At 38.8% G+C, this 24,154-nt stretch overlaps 1 protein-coding gene across 1 annotated transcript in view; it reads left to right on the top strand.

Moving 5' to 3' along the window:
* Window positions 1-3,797: 3,797 nt before the first annotated feature.
* PIK3CA (phosphatidylinositol-4,5-bisphosphate 3-kinase catalytic subunit alpha) overlaps window positions 3,798-24,154 on the top strand; it is a 63,751-nt gene continuing 43,394 nt past the window's right edge. The window contains exon 1 of the mRNA XM_087818300.1: window positions 3,798-3,879. The gene's annotated coding sequence lies outside the window, so the exon portion shown is untranslated. The remainder of the gene's footprint in view (window positions 3,880-24,154) is intronic.

Genomic DNA, 24,154 nt, shown 5'->3' with positions numbered 1-24,154 from the left:
GCCCTATTGATTGTTCTTGTGCATCTAAGTTAAAACACCTTTGAAATAGCAGGAGTAATACCCCTCAAAGTGGGTATTAACCCTCAAGAGAGCACATAATCTTGTTAACTATTCTGTAATCCAGTCTACACCTTGCTTTCTCCCACCTGCATGTACATTCCCTCCTTATTTTCAAAAGCATAAAAGAAGATGCAAAACTGCTATTCTCTGTTCATTTGAGATCTTGCTTCCTGGCATGTCATCAGTTTGGCTCAAATAAACTCTTATAAAAGTTTTTAAAATAAGTAAAGATAATATACATACCAACTACAACATAAAGGTCAGCTATTGGGGAAGGGGGGGACAGAGGGACCTATATCATAGTAAGGTGTCTCTCTACATTTATTTGAGGTGATGTAATATTAACACTCAGTACACTGTGAAAGTTTAGGTATATATATTGTAAGCCATAGAACAACTGTAAAAAAAAAAAAAAAAGAGTTATATCCAAAAAGACAATATATACATTAAAATGTAATATTAAGAAATATTTGAACAATTCAAAAGAAGGCAGGAAAGAATAGAAAGCAGTAAGGGAAATCAAGAAAACAATAAAATAATGGGCCTAAATCCAACCATATCAATAATTACATTAAACGTAAATCATCTAAAGTCAGCGATTAAAAGAAGAGATTATCAGATTGGATATTTTAAAAAGCCCTAACTATGTGTTGTCCACAGGTAAATCACTTTGAATACAACAACATAGAAAGAGGAATAAAAAGATAGGAAAAGATATATCACAGAAAAACTAATCAAAAGAAAATGGAGTGTCTATATTAATGAGACAAAATAGATTTCAGAACAAGGATATTACAAGGGACAAGGAGAAATAGTACACAATGATAAAAGTCAATTCATCAAAAACACGTCATTCTAAATGTGTGTGTAACCTAACAACAGAGCTTCAAAACATACAAAGTGAAAATACATAGACATGAAAGGAGAAATAGATAAATCCACAATTATAGTTGGAGACATCAATGCTCCTCTCCCAGAAACTGTATAATTAGTAGAGAAAACCAAGAAGAATATAGAAGGCCTAATAATGTTATTAACCAACCTGATATAATTGACTTTTATAGAATATTCCTCCCAACAATGCACATTAAAATTTAGTAAGTGCATATAGGACATTCTTATAAATTGAAAACCTTAACAAATTGAAAAAAACTGAAATCTTAAAAGTATGTTTCCTGACCATAACTGAATTACAATGTGCTATAAATTTGCTCACTCTGTTTGGTGTATTTTCACTGTTTGCCTTTGCAGTTTTATTCATCCGGAGTATATTGCTACATAACCAAGCTGACTTGTTTCCAAATTACTTCACAAATTAGTAGTGACTTAAGTGCTATTAGAGAATGCTTTGGTGCAAAATATACATTTTAGTATCAGTTATCATTATTTTCAATGGAAATAAATCCAAAAGGCAAGAAACTGTTAACATATTTGCAATGTGCTAAAATGAAATAAGAATGTCATCTTGAACATTTAGAAAACTTAGGTGGCAATTCTTTAATTCTGAAGTGTTCCATCTTTTTTGTTTGATGTACGGTCTGAGAATCACTATTTCAACTTGTCCTGTAAAATATTCTTCTTGCAGTCATAGGACCTTGAGCAACAAGTTTTGTTATAATAGTGCAAACACCTTTGGAAGCAAGATAAAGCACATAATAGAGCAATGGTCACCAAATAAACCAAATGTATCAACCCTGAATTGGGCAGTAAATGCTACTCCTGCACCAGTGAATAATCATATAGTCAAGCAACAAGTGTGGCATTTTCTGCTGACACATGATTTCTTAAAGGCAGATTATTGCATAACAAAAATCAATGTAATTAACATTTTCTTATTAAAAATTATATTTTAGAAGGAAAATTATACCTAGCAGAATGTTTCCCCACCAAGGACTATCTAGGAATCTCTCATGAAACTCTGCTTGGAAACACAATTTGGGAAACGCTGCCTTAAGGTTTACTTTGACTAGTAATTCAGTGTGTGTGTGTGTGTGTATATACACACACACACACACACACACACACACACATATACATATATGGAGAGATCGCACAAAGTGGAGAAAGAGGAGGGAACAGAGAATGAAGAGATTGAAGAAAATGGAGAGAACAAGGAGAGAATGGAGAGAATACAGAAAGAGAACATATATATGTTTCAATATATATATTCATACATATAATTCCTTGCTCTGGAGTAACATAGTGTTCTGAACCTGCTAAAAAAAAAAAAAAATCACTGCTTCGAGAAAAATATTTAGAAACATAGGCCCCTGGAATGTGAGATGAAAACCAGAGCTTAACACAATACAGAAATACAGGCAAATGAAACTAGGACCACATAGATGTCATTCACAGTTGGGCTTGAACGTGTGGTGTCAGGTTTTCGCTCTGCTTGACAAGTTGGACTGTAACATTTCTGGGGTGGGTCAGTTCCAAGTCCCCTCTACTCCTTAAAAATTAAAGGGAGCACCTACGTTTGAGGACTTGTATCACTGCTCCTATGCCTTTTCAATACAATGAAAGGCCACTAGGGGGAGAAACACGAAGGCAACTGGGCCCTAATCAGGAGTGATCTCAAAAGGCAACAGATCGCATTACAAGGCTCTCAGGCAAAAAGAGGCTTCTGTGGTACGCAGCACCAAAGCACCACCTTGAACCTGACCTATAGTCAAGATGGCTTTTCTGACGTCTCCGTGGGCACTACTCGGAAAAAGCGCGCCTTCTGAATAGTCAGTTAAATCCCACGAGCTGATTTCTGAGAAAAAAGGGCGTGGTGGGGGGGGGATTGCAAAAGGTCTTCCCTGAGTCAAAGGATTGACTGCAGAGGGCTGTGGCAGCGCATTCCTCTTTCGGGATGGGCTACAACTTAACCTCATGGGCAGAAGGACGCGCAGCGACGCTTTATAAAAGGCCTGCTTTCTAGTATCTGGAGCCACTTCTGGTTAGCCACCGACGAGCGGCGGTTAGCCACCGCGCCCCCTCTCTCGCCCCGGAGCGAGAGGAAATCTCATTTCCTCTCCGGGCAGAAAGTGAATGATCTCGCTGGCTCCAGGTATCTGCCCTTCTTTCTCTCTCTACCCCAGCCCGCCTGCTGCTCGTAGAAACCGACGTACGACACAGATGCCGTCGTAGGATGACACCCCCACCCCCACCCCTGCGAAAGACGCAGCATTGAAGACGCGCACGCCAGAAAAGCAGCCCCACCACCACCCGAACGCCTGGCGGAAAAGCCAGGCGCAGCCGCACCAGCACGTTGTTACCCGATTTGCCCACTTCCCCCTCCCGGCCTCAGCAATTTCACTTCCGCTTTCGCACGTCTGCTTCCGGGGCACTGTAGGCCCGGCCCCTTCTCAGCTCCTACCCTCCTCCGCCCGAGGAGGGGGGGAGTCAAGGGGGTGGGGATGAGTTCGTTGTTTGTTTACACGATGTGAGCGGAAAAGGAGACCAATAAAGTTTATTCTGGAAACAAAAGGGGAAAAAAAAACAGGGGTGACAGAGAAAGGAGACGGGGGCGGGGGCGTGTGGCCCGGGCTAGCCAGGAGAGGCAACGAGAAGGAGAAAGCGGCAGTTCCGGTGCCGCCGCTGCGGCCGCTGAGGTCTCGGGCTGCTGCCGCCGCGGCCGCTGGGGCTGGGGCTGGGGCCGCCGGCGAGGCAGGGCTCGGGCCCGGCCGGGCAGCTCCGGAGCGGCGGGGGAGAGGGGCCAGGAGGCGGGGGCCGTGCCGCCCGCTCTCCTCTCCCTCGGCGCCGCCGCCGCCGCCGCCGCCCGCGGGGCTGGGACCCGATGCGGCTAGAGCCGCGGAGCCTGGAGGAGCTCCGAGCGTGAGTAGAGCGCGGACTGGCGGGGAGCGGGCGCGGTGGGGATGGGGACCGGGTGGGTGCCGGGGGCTCTCGGGCGCGCCCGCCGTCCTGGGCGGGGGCCACCCTCGCTTGTCTTCCCCAGCGTTGGCCGCAGCGGAGTTCGCCTGCGATCGCCGCTCCCTCTCCCCGGCCTGCCACTGGCCTCACCCAAATGCAGAGACCAGGGCTCCCCCTTTTCTCCCCGTGGCCGCTGCCTCGCTCCTTGTTTCCTTCCTCTCCCATTTTTGGTGATGGGGCGGCTGGGAACTGAGGAAGTGCGCCCAGGGCCGCCGCCCGGCCGCGGGAGCTCGGTCCCGCGCCCCTGCACGCCCACCCTGCCCGCGGGGTGGCCGGGCTGCCGCGAGCTCGGCGGCGCCACGGCTCCCCGCGCCGAGCCGCCAGCCGGTCCTGAGGGGCTGTCAAGCCCGCGGACGGCGGCCCCGCCAGCCCGGCCACCCTGCGCTCGCCTCCAACTGGGTTTAAATCGCCCGGCTGGGGCGAGAAGGAAAACTGCTCCCCGCACCCCGCGGTTCCCCTCCCACCCTTCCTCTCGAGCTTGTTTTCCCTTTGACCGTGACAGTCGAGCGTATTGGATCTTTCATTCATAGACCGGGACGTCGCCTCGTGATTTGTGCCTTTGCTGAGCCTGTCCTGTGATGCTGGTTCCGCAGCTCCTGAGGGGTGCGGCGAGACCGGGCGGCTAGCGCCCGCGCCCGCGGCGCGGCGGTTTATTTTGGGGTGCTAAGGGAACAGGGGTGGTGGTGCCTGGTTCCTAGGCTCGGGAATCGAAAGCTACTTTCTTAGACGTCGGCAACCGAGGAGCTGTTTACCGAGCTGCCCGGAGGGCGAGCGGAGCGCGGGGAGAGGAAGCTCTCCGAGCGCCGCCCGCAGTCTTTCCTGAGACCGGGTCGTGATTTCGGTCGGGGGCCGCCGCTTCCTCATTTTAGCGCCGCGCCTTTGTGCACGCGCGGAACGGGGGCCGGCGGGGGGATGTTTTTGAATCGTAGTTGGAGAAGCCGGCGAGAACCCCTAGAAGACTTGGGTAGGTAAACTCCTGGTAACTCAAGCCGGGTGTTTTTTACGGCTACAACCACTGCGGGCGACACTGGTCGCACGTTTCCCTGCTTAGAAAGTCGATTCTCTGGCTATTTGCTTACATTTGCACTGCGCAAAATTTATGTGCTGGGTTGCCCGTTAAGAAAAGACCTGGAAATGCTTAGGATAACGTGTTGCCAATTTAATTGGGATGAATTAGGACGCTGTGTGTCTTTATTAATGGACTCTTGAAGCAACTGCCGCGTAAGAATTTGTTAATATGTCTGTGTTCAAGTTTTAAGATTTTTTTTTTTTTTAACTGAGCTTTTGAATTCTGGTTGACAGCATAGATCTCTTGTCTAAACATCACATGTTCTGGAAAATTTTAAATATCAGATTAGCTGTTCTGCAGTGTCATCAGCCAGAATTATCTGAAGATGGTCCATGGTGTGTGTGCGTGCGTGTGTGTGTGTGTGTGTGTGTGGTGGTGTTTTAAGTTTTTTCATCTTGTGTTTTGAGATAAAATTAAATCAAATTTCATCGATAACTTTTTTCAAAAGTTTCTTGGGGGTTTTTCACCATTCTAAATTAGATGATTCAAATAAATGATAGGACATCATAGTAGTAATAGCATCGTGGTGAAAATAGCAAGAAAGTAAATGGATATTAACTTAATATTTTATCATTGACTATGATTATTAAGTTTGGAAGGCATTGCTATTAGTTTTAGTTGAATTAAAATTGAACCACATACAAATGCAGAACAGTGTTTTCATATATCTGTTTTTTAAAAAATTGTAAGTAAATTGGACATAGTATTAAAGAGATATCACTAAATACAAATACTGTACTTAAACTGAAAAATTGCATGAATGTGCATATTCTCCTGGGGATGGATATATATATATATATATATATATAAGGGAGACTGCAAAAGATCAGTGGCTTTGCCTGGCTCTGTGAATGGAACGGTCCTTCTGGAGGCAGAGCTTCCTTCCTGTCAGGATAAGATCCTCTCCATCCCAAATAAGTATCCCCTTAAAAAAACACACAAAAAGCCTAAATTTATAAATAAAATACTTATATAATAATGTAGATCATAATAACTTTTTTCCTAAAACAGTTTGCTTTCTGTGTAGCTTTCCTTATTAGTACCCTTTAGTGAGCAGAGATTTTTAAACATTTGCTATTACCATTTGAAAAAGACATTTACTCTGTTGATCTGTTTATTTGAAAAGAACTAACTTAATCCCATTTGATCTCTTTAGCAACTAGAGTCGCTTTAAAGGATCAGTTCTTTATTTTATTGTTTTAATGTCTTGAATGCCAAGGTAGGGGTGCTTCTTTAATGAAGCATCATAAATTATTTCATCTCCGGTGAAAATATGTATGATCTTAAAAATTGTGCAACTTTAGCAGTCTAAATCTTGGAATATCATGGTTTGTATTTTATTAGCACAGTTATCAAGCTGTTTTCTTAAGTATTACTTATCCTGAGCTATGCAACAGTGCCATAAACAAGGCAGTATTACTATCTCTGAGAATGATATTTTAATCTAAAGTCAGACAGGTGTCAGATGACAGTCTCATTGACAAAAACGAATGTTTTCAGACTCCTTTCACTATATCATGCCACTTCTAACCTACTCCAGTCTACTTTTTAATAGATAAAGAAACTGGCGCCCACAGAAGTTTAGTTACTTAAGATAACCTTTTATTTGCAATATATTTTTAATTCCCTATATAGCTTAAAACAGTGGCTCTCAATCCTGACTACATATTAGAATCATCTAGTTAGCTTTTTAAAAATACTACTGCCAGGGTCTCATTCCCAGAAATTCTGATTTCATTGGTTTACAATGGAGCCCAGACATCTGTTTTGTTGTGTGCTTTTTAAGTTCCCCAGGTAGTTCTAATAGAGAAGATTATAAAGTCCTTGATTCAAGGACCTGTATGATTTGGTCTTTCTCTCTCTAGGTACATTTCTCCTTCCTTCTACAGCTCCCCCAGAAATATTTGTACACTCCATACCCCATACTTAACTACTGACTCCTACTCATCTTTCGTATCACCTCCTTTGGAAAGTCTAGTCTGGGTTAGGTGTCCCTGCTTCCTGTTCCCATAGCATCTTGTGCTCTCACCATCATAGCATTGACTCGCTGCATTATAATTGCCTATGTCTTCATCAGTACTCTCCGCTGGGATGTAAATTCCATGAGAAGGATGGGACTCCTTTTATCTCCTATACAGTTGTATTCTTATTGCCAACCACAGTAGCCTGTATATAATAGACACTTTATTAACTGAATAAACAAGCATATTGGCAACAGACTTCTTTACAATATGTAATGATTTATAAGCACTAATTAAGTTTTTATTCTTGCCAAATACATTTAATAATTTTGGTTACTAAAAATGTACATCCCTGAACTTGCCACACATACGAATTTCATTTGGAGACAATTGCAATGTTATAAATTATATGCAGATCATATCAAGAGTAACAGTCCCAAACACACACACACACACACAAATGAAGATCATTATACACAAACTGCACTGGAAATCAGGAGACTTGAACTCAAATCCCAGTTTCACCATAAGTGTTGTGCACTTGAGCAAGTCTCATTCTCTTTGGACCTCAGTTTTCTCATCTGTAACACAAAGGAATTGTACTGGTTCTTTATGTGGTACTATTTTCTAGCCTTAAAATCCTATGAGTACTAAAAATATTGGCTTTGGAATCTGAAGCTCCTTGATTCAAAAGCTGGCTCTTACAGTTACTGGCAGAATTACTTTGGACAGATCTCCTTTCTGTGTAATGGAAGTAATTGCTACTCAATAGAGTTGTCGTTGAATTAAATGAAATATATAGATCCAAGAGAGTTTTTGTCCTGGTTCAGGTGTTTAATAAACGTTCATTTCCTTTTCCCTTTGGAGGTATTAGAGCTAATGAGCAGACTTAGCTGAGATAACAGACACAGTTTGTGTAATAAATCCTATTTTTCACTTTGCTTACTGCTAGTATTATAGGTGTGACTAGCTACCAAAAAGAACTGTGGCCTTTAGTTTTATTTTATTAGAACCCCATTCTATTGTCAAACACCAAGTTGTTAGTCAACCTGCTTGGGAAATAATTATGCCTAGAAGTTTGAACCATGACAGGATAGCAAGTTTCAAAGTATCAGTACATCCATAATACATAATATGGGGATGGGAGAGTCTAAATTGATGACTTATACCATCTCCAAAGATAAATAAAATTAAACTCGACTTCCAAAAGAAAGAAACAAATTAAAACTAAGGACGATTTGTGAAAAAGATACAGAAATTTTGGTGAAATATCTGTTCACCAAAGCTTAAAATTCAGGAACCATTATTTAGCAGTTTCCAGGAGATTTAGGAAATAGACCTCTAGTCAGGACCAGTTCCAGAAGATGAGATTGTTTTCAGTGTCGTATTAGCAGTTTCAGATAACAGTTAACAGATTGAAGTTGTTAATATTTTTCTCTATTTGGGAGCCATGTTTCTTAATTTTATGTAGTTATGTTACCATTTATTTATTTATTTATTTATTTATTTATTTATTTATTTATTTATGTAATATAGAGTAACCTTACACACAATGTAATAATACCTCTGCTGAAATTTCTTGATATCAGTGTTATTTTTGTATAAATTAAATTGACTTGCCTGAATTATTTCTTAAGTTTATGTTTAAAGAGAATCTTGTTAATCTGTTTTTGGGGGAAATACTGTAATAAAAATTAAAACCTATGGGTAGGAGAAACTGAAGTATTAGGGTATAAAAAAGAAATATGAGGCAAAACAGTGAAGTCTGAGGATTCAATTTGAAGGCTTGAGAGTTCCATTATTCTAAAGATTATTCAACCTTAGATATACTGATAGTGTTTTATAGTTATATATCTTACACTTAATCCTTTATTATGTGAATCAGTTGATCCTGATTAAGGTGTTCTTTCTTCTCCCCAACTGTACAGCTTGAGTTTAAAGTTAGAATGCTCCAGCCCTGGCCAGGTAGCTCAGTTGGTTAGAGCGGCATCCCCATACACTAAGGTTGCAGGTTCGATCCCAGTCAGGGCACATACAAGAAACAACCAATGAATGCACAAAAAAGTGGAACAACAAATCACTGTTTCTCTCTCTCCTTTCCTTTCTCTCTCAAATCATTTTTTAAAAATAAGGTTAAAATGCTCCAATAAAGAGTTTGTAAGTTTGTAATAAAAGTGGTAACTTAGAACTTTTTCTTCAAGTTCAATATTTTTAAAAATGAAGTTGTTTTAGTATGGATGGATTATAGAGCTCTAATCTGGATGGCTGAGAGACTAAATTCGAATCCCAAACTGCTTCTTTGTATTCGTGTATGGAAGAGAGGAGGAAAATTGTATCACATCTTTGCCTCTTTTTCTGTATTGATACAATAGGTAATAGGTAATATGATGTAATAGGTAATTACAATTGATACAATTGTAATATGTTGCTTGTTAAGTAACTCATATAATTAATTGAGATAATTTAAATGATCCCAAAGTGCAAAAATTATTTAAGGAATAATGTATATATAATAATCATTATTTTAAATTTATATCTAATTCAAAAATAACATGTTTCATATTTGGCCTGACAATTAGACCTTCATTTCTTCTGTATCATTTTAGTACTTAGCTTGATAATTTATCTAAATTGCACTCATTTATAAGAGGTTAAGTTTTAGTAACTTTTAGCATATAATTGCAGTTGTTAACAAAGGAATCTTTGTATCAGGGCCAGCATTGCCATTTAAATGAACATGGGATTTAAAAAAGAGTAAGAATTCTTACAGACCATGCTTATCTGGTACACTTATGAGTTTAAATATTTGTGCAATGGAAACCAAAGAAGTCAGTGTTGTGATGTGAAAAGAGCTGCATTAGGATAGAATCATTCTGCTCTGATCACATCTCCCTTGCCTAACTCGCCAGGAGTTAATGAGACTCAGTGGAGAGATACATCTTATAAAGTACTATAGAAACCTAAGGCAATAATATGAAAATAATTTTAGGCATAAATTTTTAAACAGGAGGGAGCCATGTTTGTATTCATTCTTTTTTAAAAAATATGTTTTTATTGATTTGAGAGAGAGGAAGGGGGAGGGAGGGAGAGAAACATAGATTGGCTGCATCCTGCACACCCCCTACTGGAGATTGAGACCAAAACCTGGGCATGTACCCTGACCAGGAATTGAACCCATGACCTTTTGGTGCTTGGGACAATGCTCAACCAACTGAGCCACACCAGCCAGGACCGTATTTGTTCTTACATCCTCAAGCACCTACCATGGTGCCCAAATGTAAGTGATCAGTAAGCTTTAATATTTTTGGAGTATAATCATAACTGGAAATCAAAATACTTTTCTATCATTTACTAGCTATATTCTTTAAACTATCTGAAAAGTAGGTAAATTGCTATGTACCAGCCTTAGTTGATCATTTATTAAGTATAGATTTGAAGTATATAAGAAATACTTTTCTATAAGTTGCTAACTAGTTACATATGCTTATTGATATTTGGAGACTTTTTTACAAAGATCAGTAGGTTAAGGAGAGGCTGAGTGCTGTGGTGAAAGAACACTGGATCAGAAATCTGAAAATCTGGGTTCTTTATTGAACCATTAACTAGCTATTTGGCCTTAGATTTTAACCTTTTAGCACTTGTTTCTTCACCCACAAAATTTCTAAGGTTCTTTACAACACCAAAATTCTGTGGGGTTACTGGTGTTATAAAGTCTATTCCTAGCCCTGGCCCAGTAGCTAGCTGAGTTGATTAGAGCATTGTCCAGATATGCTAAGGTTGTGGCTTCAATCCCCAGTCAGGGCACATACACGAATCAACCAATGAATGCATAAATAAGTGGAACAACAAATCTCTTTCTCTCAAATCAATAAATCAATTAATATTTTAAAAATTAATTATTTTAAAAAATAAAGTCTATTTCTGATTTCAGAGACGGTGAAAGCAAGCCACTTAAAGGGAGGAAGTTTATCTCAGTTTGTGGTATTTTCAGAAGCTAAAGTAGTTTTGTCTGCATGTTTATAAATTTGCACATATTTTAAAGGCTTTTGTGTGAAATTCTGTGGTCAAGACAAGCTGCCATCAGAAAAGAATGGGCTGGAAATATTTTTATTTTCTTTCTGAAACCACCATGACTTTGGAGATTCAGACTTACTGCAGGCATGGCCATTTGCTCACTTACACTGAGAGCAATTTAATGACTGGCAGGCACTGAGTGTAGATCATCCATTGCACACCAGTTGCCAGGGTTATAAAGGCCAGAAAACTTGTCACAGCACTCTTAATAGCCACTGGCCACTATCCTTGTTAAAGACTTCGAGGAAAATATGTTCCGTAATTTCCCTTGGTAACTCATCCCACTAGGTGGTTATTAGAAAAAGTGATGTAATGTTAGAAATATAATTCCAGAGGCATAGTAAACCTCTTTTTTTTCTAGATGTATCTTTCTTGTGCAGACAAATACCTATATGGTTGACAAAAATCATTGTCTTTGACCGGAGAGTAATGGTGTTTGCTGTTGATTTGTTTTTATAAATGTTGAAATTTCTCACCTTTAACTTTTGTATATTTTTTAGCTAGCAAACTGTTAGGGTAGTGAGATATTATTTAAAGCTGTTTTGAGTATATACTCACTTTCAACAAACTAAGCATATTTCTGTGGCTTATTTTTCTTTCAGAGATTGTACTTTTCCAAGTAATTTTCTGATAGACTTAACTGCAGGCCTAGAGCTTAAGATACTATTCCATCTTGAAGCAATTTACTGCCTTTACCTAAAAACAAGTGAATTGTGTTTGTTTTTCCTTGGGAAGTTAATATCTTTGCAAGTGCAAAAACCTGGATATTTTTGCTAAATAAGTTACTATTCTGTGAATGTAGATTTATGGAGCACATCATCAAATGTAAAGCAACATTAATGGGGAAAATTTTAGGGGAAAAAGATTGAAATTAGGCACTACTATAAAGCCCAATCAGAACTCAAACCATGACAGCAGAGGAAGGAAAAATTATACTTTCATACTGTCATTTTTATAGTTATTATAAATATTAGTAGTAAAGTTCATTTTATTTTTTTTAATTTAAATCATTTTTTGTTTTTCAATTATAGTTGACATACATCATACTAGTTTCAGGTATACACGAGGTGATTAGACATTATATAACTTACTACGTCATCATCCCAATAAATCTCATACCCATCTGGCACAATACATAGTTATTAGAATATTAGTGACTGTATTCCCTATGCTGTACTTTACATCCCCATGACTACTCTGTAACAACCAATTTGTACTCCTTAATCCCTTCACCTTTTTCACCCATCCCGCTAACACCCCTCACATGTGGCAACCATCAAAATATTCTTTTTACTTATGAGTCTGTTTCTGTTCTGCTTGTTCATTTATTTTGTTTTTTAGATTCAATTGTTGATAAATACATATTTATTGCCATTTTATAGTTCATATTTTTGATCTTCTTCCTAAAGAAGACCCTTTAACATTTCTTGTAATATTGGTTTGGTGGTGATAATCTCCTTTAGCTTTTTCTTGTCTGGGAGGCTCTTTATATTTCCTTCAACTCTAAATGACAGCTTTGCTGGTTAGAGTAAACTTGGTTGTAGGTTCTTGCTTTTCATCACTTTGAATATTTCTTGCTACTCCCTCCTGCCCTGCAAAGTTTCTGTTGAGAAATCAGCTGACAGTCATATGGGTGCTCCCTTGTAGGTAACTAATTGCTTTTCTCTTGCTGCTTTTAAGATTCTCTCTTTGTCTTTAACCTTTTGCATTGTAATTATGATGTGTTTTGCCGTGGGCCTCTTGTTTGGGACCCTCTGTGCTTCCTGGACTTGCAAGTCTGTTTCTTTCCCCAGGTAGGGGAAGTTTTCTGTCTTTATTTTTTCAAATAAGTTTTTAATTTCTTATTCTCTTCCTTCTCCTTCTGGCACCCCAAAGATGCTAATGTTGGTATGCTTGAAGTTGTCCCAGAGGCTTCTTACTCCATTCTCATCTTTCAGATTTTTTTTCCTTTTGCTCTTCTGTTGGGTGCTTTTTGCTTCCTTATATTCCAAATTGCTGATTTGATTTTCAGCTTTATCTGTTGATTCCCTGTAAATTATTCTTTATTTCAGTTAGTGTATCCTTCATTTCTGACTGGTTCTTTTTTAAGGTTTCCGTGTCCTTTTTTATGCTGTTTTATGTCTCACTAAGCTCCTCAAGCACCCTTGTAACCAGTGTTTTGAACTCTGCCTCTAGTGGAGTGCTTTTCTCCACTTTGTTTAGTTCTTTCTCTGGACTTTCATTTGGAACATGTTTCTCTGTCTCCTCATTTTTGCAGCCTCCCTCTGTTTGTTTTTATGTATTAGGTAGAGCTGCTATGTCTCCCAGGCTTGGTTGAGTGGCCTTGTGTAGTAGGTGTTCTGCAGGTTTCAGTGGCTCATCCTCCCTGATCACCCAAGCTGGGCACTCTAAGTGTGCCCCCCCCCCGTGTGGGCTGTGTACACCCTCCTGTTGTAGTTGAGCCTTGATTGCTGTTGGCAAGTCAGTGGGAGGATTTACCCCCCAGACCAGTTAGCTGCAAGGATTGGCTGCAGCCACTGACCACCGACCACCACGGAGGATCAGCTGAGCAGGGGCCCATCCCAAAGAGCAGGACTTACTTCAGCAGGGCTCTGGTGCCAACCGAGCCCACCCCTTGAGGTGTCACTTGTGGAGGTGGTTGGGTGGTGCTTGGATGTGGTCTAAAGCTGTCCACTGTGCGTACTTAGGCTCTGGGGCCGCTCAGGAGGTGCAGGCCAAGGTCAGCCACCACCTGTGTTCTGCTTGGGGCCACCTGGCATGAGCTACTGCTACTTGTGCTGGGCTTGGAGGTGCCTCTAGTGTTCAGCCAAAGAAATAGCATGCTCCAATGCTGGAAGCATTGACTATGCCGAGCAATTGTGTTGATTTCCAGGGTAGCTGGAAGATATGGCCACAACAAACCATCAATCTATGCATGTACATTCTCTCTGATACATGCATGCATGTGCCTAAACCCACTTCTTTTCAGTACTACATGTATTTTTATAGTGCATATATAATTTTCTTATGTGTTCTGGGCTGCTATATAGATAATGTTTTTATACAAAACATATTTCTATACAAGGTGGTATACAAAAAAAATATGCATTGTAATTTATGGGTGATTTAAGAGATTTTTCAAGGAAAAATGTTTATTTTGTACATCCACAGACTATGTTTGTGTTGTTTGCCACCATATACCCAGGGTCTAGCACATTGCCAAGCACAAGTTTTATTGAATAAATGGGGGGAAAATGTTTAATCACTCAGCTACTCATTTTTACAAATATAAATGTACATACAGTGATCATCCTTTTTGCAGCCCAGATTTTGAAGGCTCTTTTGAAAAATGTGCTTCATTCCCCAGATGGGTTACTTTTTAAGTCATAGTAGAACAAAATGGAAATAAAATATTGGAAATTACAACTACCTCACAATATGTGACCAACCACTCAACTTACCGTCATTTATGTTTCTTTCCTTTCTCCCATCTATTCTTTTATAGTATATGGATTTACTAAAGGAAGACCATACTAGGCAGAAGTTATTTTATGAAAACTCTGAGTGGGTTTCTGCTCTTTCACCTAGCGAAATGGAAACACTAGAAGATAGAAAATGTAAATAATGTGACAAATCTACTTGTTATTCTTACCTCCTTTATACAAACACCCACTTCTTGAATGTTCTTTCTAATCTGTGCGGGGAAGTAGAACTTCCCCTGGAGCCTTGGAAAGAGAAAACTGGACTCTGAGCTGCCATGTGCCATCCTTCCAAGTGGCCTGAAGACATGACTACCAGGCCAAGAAAACATGATCTCTTTCAGATTGGGGGAGAAGGAAAGGTTTGATGCAGTGAAATAGGACATTTGCTTGTAATTCTACATTAGAACCAAAATAGCTAACCTGCCTGCTAACTATGAGACACCGAATAAGCCACATGTTTTATGAGCCTGAGAGGTTGTTACTGGATGGCTAGTGACTGAAAGAGATGTTTCTGGAGTGCTGTGTTCCAGAAATGAGCTTGTACAAACAAACTAAGAATGTAGAATTCAAATAAAACAGCAACTCTAAATAAAATAGGAGTAAAAATAATTCAACAGTACATTAAGTCTATTCTATGATCAACAAGTAGGAATTATTCTAAGAAGGCATAGATGGCTTAATATGAAATTTTATAATGTATGGGTGAATAAATCTGATAAGGGAAATAAAGATCCTATCAGTAAATATGGAGAAGAAACTGATAATTTCCTTTGCCTCTTTAAATACCAGGAATGAAGAGAACTTCCCTTAACAAAACATAAGCCTAAAAGCTAAAATAGTAATTAATGGTAAAACACTAGAGAAGTAATCATTATTAAATACTTGGAGACCCGTCCAGCTGGCATGGCTCAGCAGTTGAGCATCAACCAATGAATGATCCAGAAGATGGCAGTTCGATTCCGGGTGAGGGCACATGCCTGGGTTGCGGGCTCGATCCCCAGTCAGGGGCATGCAGGAGGCAGCCAATCCATGACTCTCTCATCACTGATGTTTCCATCTCTCTCCCTCTCCCTTCCTCTCTGAAACCAGTGAAGATATATTTTTTTAAAAAGGTGGGGCGGAGTTCTGCACAGTAATTCCTATAGCCTGAGACATGATAAAATAAACCCAGGGAAACTGAGGTCTGTGAGGTCCCTTATTAAAAAAAAAAAAAAAGACAACAAAAAAACACTTGGAAACCCATTATCTCTACATTATTATATAACATTGTGATGGAAGTTCTAACCAATATAGTAAGACATGAATTAGAAAGAAAAGGAGTAAATATTGAAAAAGAAGCTGCGCAAACCTATTTTTGGTGTGATGTGATTGCGTTTCTAGGAAAACCAAGATTCAACTGAGAAATTATTAGAATAATAAGAATATAGAGTGACTAGATTTAAAACAGATACTTTAAAGTTGATAGTTCTCTTTAGCAGTAATCATTTAGAAAATATAATAGAAAAAGAAATCATTTTTAACAATAACAAAATATAAAAGATGTTAATAAGAAATTGTGAGCCTTTGTGAAGAACCCTAAAAGCTTCTGGGACATGAGCAGAGCTGGGGGTGGGGGCAGAGGCCGTGCGAAGAGTCATAGGGAGAAGACTATCCTGTTTCTGAGTGGAAAGTCCAACTATTACAAATACCAGTTTTTCTTAACTTACAGGTTTAGCATAATTCTAATTTTTTAAGTGTGTTTGAGAAATTGAGATAATTCTTAATTTTGTCCAAGACACTAAACAGGTAAAAATGAGATGACTTTTAAGTGAAAAGCCAAGAACAGTGACAGAGAGCTAACTGTATAGCCCTGTCAGATACAAGAACATACTATAAAATTAGAGCAAATAAAACAGTTGGATACTGGCATAAGCACTGGTCATAGGGTTGGCAAAAGTGAATCAAGAGCCCAGAAATAGACATTCTAAGTAGTATAATAAAGGCATCATCAGAAATTAGTAGAGAAAGGGAAACATTTAGTAAATGTTTTTGAGAGTGTTAAATAGTTGGCAAAGCAAAGTCAGTTTGAATCTTTTTCTCATCTTCAGTACCAAATGGGTTCTGGGTGAATTGAAGAGTTGGATAAAATGATTACCCTTATGCTGGTCTCAGTTAAGAAAAAGATATTTATCTGAATGTGGAGATGCTTTTCAAGCTTTAAAGAATTGGAAGGACTCATGAGGGGAAAGTTCATTACATTGGACTCAAATAAAATGTTGACATTTATCTCTTTTTCTCCTAATCCCTCTCCTCCCAATACAAATGGATTAAAAGATGTACAAACCAGGATTAGGAATTTGTAAAAAAAAAAAAAAAAGGGTACCCGGCCGGCCGTGGCTCAGAGGTTGAGCGTCAATCTAGGATCCAGGCGATCAGGGTTCGATTCCCAGTCAGGGCACATGCCCAGGTTGCAGGCTCGATCCCCAGTCGGGGGCGTGCAGGAGGCAGCTGATCAATGACTCTCTCATCATTGATGTTTCTATTTCTCTCTCCCTTTCCCTCCCTCTCTCCAAAATCAATAAAGGTACATTTTTAAAATAAAATAGAGAAAGGTGACAAGTTTTATTATTTGGGAGAGGATGGAAGCACTGTACTGAGGGCTTCAGACAAGGGCTGGAGGGCTGGAGGCAGTGAGAGCAGCATCCTTGACTTACCAGGTGCAGAAAGCCAGGTAGATACTTACCTTTAAACTCTGAGGTGTTCGTACAAATGCATTCAGAAGCACCAGATGCAGGCAGGCGAGTGAGCGAAGAACTTGAGGTAGCAGGTTTGTTTACCAAAGAGGACATAAAAGCGTATGGAAAACTCTCTTCCCTGACACAGTCACGGAAGTGAAACTCTAAAACGCAGTGATACGGTTCTACTTGAGTTAGCCCTGTTTTTTCTGATGGTGCGGTGCTGGTGAAGGTGCCATGCAGTGTGCTTAGTCATGCTTCTGTTGGCAGTCTGCAATGGTTCGGTCCTTTTGGAAGGAAGTCAGCAACTTTTGTACCTTTAAGGTTATCATATTGTAATCCAGTAATTCCATTTGCAGCATTATATATAATAGTGGAAATTTTAAAACGTTTTAAGTGTTCAATAAGTAAACTATGCTGTCTTCTATAGCACTAGGTAGTCATAGAACACTATTGTTTATGAAGAGTTTACAGTAATTTGAGGAAATACTTTTTGAAGTGAAAAGAGCAAAATACAAAGTTATTTTACTATATGAGCACAACTATATAAATCAGTATGCATAGGAAAAGAAGCTGTAAAGGAATACATTAAAGAGTGGTAACAATGGTTGTTTCAGACGTATTTCCACTGTTTTGTCTTTCTCCTCTGTGCACCACTGGCAGGTACGAGCACAGTCCTAGATCTTGATAGACACTTCAGTCAGTGTTTAAGTGAGTGAATTTCTGTAAGCATGCCTCACTTTTACATTGAAAGAAATACAAATGCAATATACATCTAAGTTAAGGAAAGAAGTGTGAGGAAGCACTTTAGAAAGAAACCTGATTAATATTATCTTACACTTAGATTTTCAGAATTCAAAATGTTTACACAGTTCTATTTTGTATGATCCTTTTCTGTTAATAGCATCATTACTTGCCTAAGTTAGAAAATTCTGTTAACCTTGACTCTGACCTGTCAAATCCAACAGATCACCAGATTTGGGGTGTTCTTTCTTAGGAACATCTCTTGATGCATCTCCATCTTTTCACATGGTCTCTGCCTTAGTTTCATCCTTTCCTGTATCGTTGAATACCCCAGTCAGTCGATCCACTTTTCTCTTTTACTTTCTGTGCTGCTGCCAAAATTATCAGACATGTAAGTAACTGGAAGGATTTTGTGAATGTGCCATAGTAAGTTCTGTGGAAGAGAAAGATTGACACTTCTTGTACACTGCTGCCAAAATATCACCCAAAAATACAAAATTAAAGCTCAGTAATTCCTTAGGGCCTACACTGCGGCTTCCCAAGCTTTGGGTATGTAAGAATCACCTGGGGAATCTGTCAAAATGCGAGTTACCCAGACCCTTAAAATCTTGATTCGATGGATCAGTGGGCCTGGGAACATGCACTTTAACAAGACTTCCCAGTCTTGATCCTCATGCATGTGGTCCCAGGACAAGATTTTGGGGAACCCTGACCTGGGAATAAAGTACAATCCCATTAATTTACTATAATTCTCCTCATAATTTGGTTCCAGCCCACTTTTCTGTGTGCAGTGCATTTTTGTACACTTTCCCCTCACTGAACTGAACACCTTGCTACCCAGTCATTTTGAACTGCCTCGAACTCACCTAGGCCTTTCTAGACTCCTGTGCTTGTTGGGCTCAAACCATTCCTGCTGCTCAGAGCCCCTTTTGCTATGGCTGCTCCTACCAATAACTGTGGGCCTGGCACACTATCTTCAGCTCCTAGTAACCTGTATAAAGTACTCCTGGATTCATTCTCCTAGGCAGAGTCACTCTCTTCCTCCTTTGTATTTCCCCAGCTTCTGTTTGTTATAACAAATACATACCAAGTTTTGCTTGCTTAGTTACATATCTGTCCTCCTCAATAGACTATGAGCCTCTTGAAGTTAGGAAAGTAATTTTATCTTGTCCCTCCAGCATAATCCTGTCAAATAATAATTGCTTAATAAATGTCTGTCATGTAATTTAACAATCCAATAAGGAAGGCAAGGAAGGAGTGGTTAGTCCCATTTTTCAATGAGGAAATAAGGTATCTTATTGTTAAGTATTTGCCTACAATTACCCAACTTGTAAGTATAGACTTGAGTTCACACCCAAGAAATCTGGCTTCCTTTCTGATTTTGGACTTTACAAGAAAGGTAGAATATCGCAGTAAAATTACACACACACACACACACACACCCCCACATTCCTTTTTAAGCATTTCCCCCCCTCCTCACATATTAGTTGATCTTTTATCATTTTGGAAGGAGAAGGTATTTTAATAAGCTTTTTTCATCATAGTCCTACTTTATAAAATAATGCCTATTCCTCCAAGGCAAGAACTAATTACTGGATATTAAACTGTCTCTCAGTTTTACATCCAACCTCCTATACTCTGCTTTGTGATACTTATTTGTATTTCTTGCAGAAACTGTACTATAGTACCTAATGGGGTAGCCACAAATATTTTTTTTAATTTAAATTCAACTGATATTTATATAGGTAACATCTTATTCTGCAAAAATTAAGACAAAAGGGCATATATGTGTAAGTATGCAGTGGGTTTGTATCATATTTTTTAAAGCTTGATTTTCTGAAGTTTAGACTTCAGTCTTTAGGTGTTGATGGAAATCAACCACCAGCTGCAAAGTTCAGATCCACTATGCCATAGAATACATGTAGCTATGGCTTAAGCCAAATGTTAGCAATGAAATATTTAGTAGCAACTGTTCTTTTAAAAGAAACATTTTAGATAATTAGAGTCATCTTGTAATATCCTTATACCCAGCTGTCAGCTTTTTACTTTTTCTGCCAATATTTCTAGAACCGAAGTCAAGAAAATGGAAGTTGTTGTAGCATACTTTGAAATACATTAAACACTTGAAAAACTGTTATATCTAATAAAGATTTCCAAATACAGTTCCTCAGTCAGTGTCTCAAAAAAAGTTTATAAAGAGCAAATAGCTAAAATAACCTTCTCAAATATTAAGCTGAAATATATACATTAGTTAGTAATAGGAGCATTTGAGAAATTGAAGAATTAACTCTGTGATAGCCACTGGACTTAAAGATTATTAAACTGGAGCATTTTAATTTCGCTTTTAGAGTTTTCTGCTACTGTTTCTTGCTGTTACCATGTTTCATCAGCATCTCACTGTCCTTTCATTCTCCCTTTCTTTAGCTTTTGTTGTTATCATTCTACTTTGAATATGCTCAGATCTTTGTTTGCTATCACATCAACTTCAGTAATACGTACATTTTATGTTTGTTTTTTAATTTTCTGTTCTATTCTAGTGATCTGACTCTTCAAGAGCTATATCTTACCGTCATGATTAATGTAGTTTTATAATATGTTTTAATATCTGGTAGGGCTAGATCCTTCTCTCCCCCTTTTTCCCCTCCCCTAATTTTTCCTGGGTTGCCTGCTATTTTCTTTTGAACAGTAGAGTCACCATGTAAATTCTGCACATACAAATCATATTGGTATTTTATTAGGATCATGTTAAGTGTATAGATTATGTAAGGGAGAATTGACATTTGTGAATTTGAGTCTTCCCATCCAAGAATGTGGTGTTTTTCCATTCCTTCAGTCTTTTATATTACTCAGAAGCATTGTAAAGTTTTCTTTATATGTCTTAAAATAAAGCAGTAAAAATTCAATTTTTTAACCCCTCCAAGTGCTAGTCACTTCTACCAGGACCATCTATTAAATAATCCATCTTTCCCAACTGGCATGGCTCAGCGGTTGAGCATCGACCTAGGATGCAGGCGATCGCGGTTCGATTCCCAATCAGAGTATAGCAACTGCAACTCTCAGGAACAGTTTGGGCAGTGAGCCACTCTTGTCAGGGAGTGGAAATCTCTCAAAATCCAAGATCTAAGTTCTCGGACACAACCAAAGGATGACTTTACAAGCAGGCTTTTTAAAGAATAAGCAGTCAGTCTGCACATCGTACAAACCCAGCATTTCACTCCTGTTCACCAAGATAAATAAAAGTATGTGTCCACTTAAACAAAAACTGATATCAGAATGTTCATAGCCAAAAGTGGAAACAGCTTATGTATTTAACAACTGGAGAATAAACAAGTTGTAAGTATATTTTGGACTAATACTTGGTGACTAAAAAGAACCAATTACACCCTTGCAGGTGTGGCTCAGTTGGTGGGAGCATTGTCCCATACACCAAAAGGTTGTGGGTTCGATCCCCATTTGGGGCCCCAGTAAGGGAGTAAGGGAGGAAGCTGATTGATGTTTCTCTCACATCGATGTTTCTCTCTCTCTCCTCCCCCTCCCCTTCCTCTCTCTAAAAATCAGTAAGCATGTTCTCAGATGAGGGTTAAAATACAGGACCAATTACTGATACATTAACAACCTGGATAAATCTCAAAAACAATTATGTCAAGCAAAGGAAGCCAACAACAAGAGTATACAATGTGTGTTTTGATTTATGTGAATTCAAGAACCACCAAAAGTCATCTATAATTACAGACATCAAAAGGTTATTATCTAGGGCAGAGAGAGAAATTAACAGGGAAAGAGTATAAGGGAAAGAGTATAAGGGAATGTTCTGGGATAATAGAAATTTTGTCTTTCTCATTTATGTGGTGGTTACATGGTGTAAAAAAATTATCAAAAGTCATCAAACTTAACACTTAAGATATGTGGAGTTCATTGTATGTTAATTATAGTTCAATTAAAAAATACTGAGGAACATTGAAAAATAGATGTGGAAATACATACTTGGATAGGAAGAATATCTTATAAAAATGTCAGTTCTCTCTAAATTAGCATAAATCAAAGGTTCTCAATCAAAATACCAGCAAGCTTTGATCTTTGGTTTTGAACTTAACAAAATTATTCTAAAGTTAATCTGGAATTATAAACCAAGTTTTAATGAGACCGTGAAGGGACTGTAGGGAAGGCGTTTGGACTGAATTTAAAGTATAAGTATGATTGAAATGGCAACAGATGGAAATGCAGGTAAAAGAAAGATCATAGACCCTATTTACAAAGGAAAGAAGATGGACCCAATGAGATTAGAGCCTGGAGTATGGGGGGGGAAGAGTAAGAGCAGCGCAGAGTGTGAGGCTTCGGGCTTCAGCTGCACGTAATCTATAGATACTACAGAGTCGCCCTATTGTTTCCTCTGAGGAGCAGTGTGGTGAGGTATGTATTTTCGGTAGCCAGTTCTAGTGACACTGTGGGTAATGAACTGGGGAAGGGAGAAACTGAATAATGTGTGCTTCCAGGCCTTTTTGCCTTAGTGCATGCTGCCTGCTTTACTTTCTGCCCTTCTCATTCTGTACCTGTCAGAAATCATTTTCATTTATTAAGTGCGACTCCGTTACACACACACACACACACACACACTCTCTCACACATTTTCTCTTGTAATTGCTACATTCTGCTTGTAGATTGGGTAATAAAGTGTGGAACCCTGTCCCTTTCACCTTCACTTAAGTACGCTTATAAACTATTTTTTCCCTCTCTTTTCCATCACCCATCCGTTCACTTTTATTACCAGTGTCTCATAGATAGCAGTTGCTTAACGAATGCCTGTAGAATTAGAGACAGGTCACTGCTCCATGTGAGAACTTTTTAGGGTCTATGAGTGATAGAAAAGATGGCCAAAAACCAAAAATGTGATGAATTTGTGGGTGATTTAATAGGTGGAAATGACGTGCAAGAGGAGTTGAAAACTCCAAAGGTTCTAACCTTGGAGATTGAGAGAGTGGTGATGTCATGAAAAATACCCATATTTGAGTAATTAGAGTAAGAGATACCAACAAAAGAATAAAAGAGGCCAGAAAAATATCATTGAAAGATTATTATGACTTTTATTGGGGAAATTGTGGGGGGTGAAACTTTAAATCATTTATAGCATCAATAGGTTCTTACCTTTGTAACTTTGACCTTTTAATAAGGAAAATAGTTTCATAAACTGTGAACCTGAGAACTTCTTAACATTTAACATTATATAAATAAATATCCTCTTTCAGTATGTTCTCTATGTATATTGCAGTGACTTTGTAATAGATGCTGAGTCAAATAGTGAGGGAGAGGTTAGGGGTGTGTGTGTGTGTGTGTGTGTGTGTGTGTGTGTGTAAAGACCAGGACTGAAAATGGCTAGACTAAAGGTTGTTTTTCTGTCACCACACACCAGATATGGAGAGTAATAAAAGCAGGCAGATGGATAGTTCTGCTAGTTTTGTTCTCATAGAGAAAAGAAACATTCTGTTCCTTCTATTCAGAAAAGGAATTTCTAGTCTAAATTACTGGTTTCAGCAATGTTTCATATTCCGATCAAAGAAACTTTTTTTTTTTTTTTACCCTGTGGATAATGAGTCATGCTTTTCTCAGGGTTTTGCTTTTGTGGAAACTAAAGTGCAGTCATAAGTACAGCACTGTTACGTGTGTCTTAGTGCTAGTGAGACTGTTATGAGTAGACTACTGATGGGTAAGAATACTAGTGTTGTAAAACCAATTTTAACAAAAGACCCAAGCTCAAGTTTTAATTAGTCGATTTCTAGAGATGTGAAAGTCGATTTTTTTTAAACTAATAAGCTAATTATTATGATTTTGTCAATTATGCTATAAAAATAGCATAGAACCCATCTTTTAAAAAAATATTTCATTATTTTGAGGCCTTTGAGACAGAAGGTAAATAATTTCTGACTTCCAATATTAACAGTGGAATACTTTAAATCATTTTTTCTGTCTCTTTTGCCCCTCAAAATTGGTATGAGATTATCAAATTATAATCACATTAGGCCTTAAAGCAACTATCAAATAGAGATTATTGGTATTGACTAGATGAAGTTAAAAGCTTATGTTCCAGTTTAGTTTAACCTTATCTTCCAATTTAAGAACTAGAGCTTTGAGTGTGCTCTTTATGGACCATAGTAGATGTTC

This window comes from Miniopterus natalensis, chromosome 6, assembly GCF_054644295.1.
Source record: "Miniopterus natalensis isolate mMinNat1 chromosome 6, mMinNat1.hap1, whole genome shotgun sequence".
In the NCBI taxonomy this organism is placed as follows: Eukaryota; Metazoa; Chordata; class Mammalia; order Chiroptera; family Miniopteridae; genus Miniopterus; species Miniopterus natalensis.
The sequence above is the reverse complement of the archived record's forward strand: the minus strand, read 5'-3'. Positions and strand labels throughout refer to the sequence as shown.